The sequence below is a fragment of the Musa acuminata genome, chromosome BXJ3-7 (assembly GCF_036884655.1).
Source record: "Musa acuminata AAA Group cultivar baxijiao chromosome BXJ3-7, Cavendish_Baxijiao_AAA, whole genome shotgun sequence".
In the NCBI taxonomy this organism is placed as follows: Eukaryota; Viridiplantae; Streptophyta; class Magnoliopsida; order Zingiberales; family Musaceae; genus Musa; species Musa acuminata.
This window is the reverse complement of record NC_088355.1, coordinates 36,645,001-36,645,921: the sequence shown is the minus strand read 5'-3', so window position 1 is coordinate 36,645,921 and position 921 is coordinate 36,645,001.

Here is a 921-nt window from a genome sequence, read left to right as displayed (position 1 = left end):
TTTTATCATAGAAGAAGAGGAAGAAAAGGGATGATCGTTTTGAGGGGATTGACCTCCTAGGATTTGTCAAAATACTGAATAATATTTCATTGATTGATAAAACGAAACAGCTACTTCCTTATTTATAGAGTTCCACCCAAAGTCCTTATTTATAGACTCTTAATAATAAATAAAAATTAAATAAAATTCTATCCGACTCTTATTGAACTAAACAAACTCAATAAAATATTATTCAAAAGCTCAGAAAATAAATAAATCCTAACAATCGTAAAAAAAAATACACTAATCGAGAATAGTTCACGTTGATGGAAAATGTAGAGACAACAAACTCTATAAGGGTAGGCAAAAGGATACATCTCATAAGGCTTCACAATTCCTATGTCAAAGAGTTTTTTTATCAAATAAATATTAAGTGATGGACTTCAGACCAATGTTCAACCAAGGAAACATATTTCACATGATGTTACCCTCTTCAACTCAAGGGAATAGTTGATGAAACTAATAAAAGAGGAAGAACAACCTATAAGGATGACCAGATTTATCCAATAATTTTGAAGAAGGTCAAAATTGAGCAGATGACAAGAGATCGTCACATTGACCTATCATAGAATAGTATGTTGATAGATACATTACAAAATTTAGATGAAAAAGCTACGGATGACAATCTTGTATATGAGAGGCATCACAAGAATAAACAAGTTGATATCATTGAGCTTGAGTTATGAATCGACATCATCAACCTATTTTAGTATAAATGGGAGCACTTATGAGAAAATTATTTAAGGGTAATGTTAAAAAATAAATAATTTATTTCTTATACCTTATATTAGGAAAATATACCATGAAAAATGCATAAAAAATATATATTAAATAAGATCTCCATGAAAAGATGCAACAAACTTTGAATAATTACATGACCTT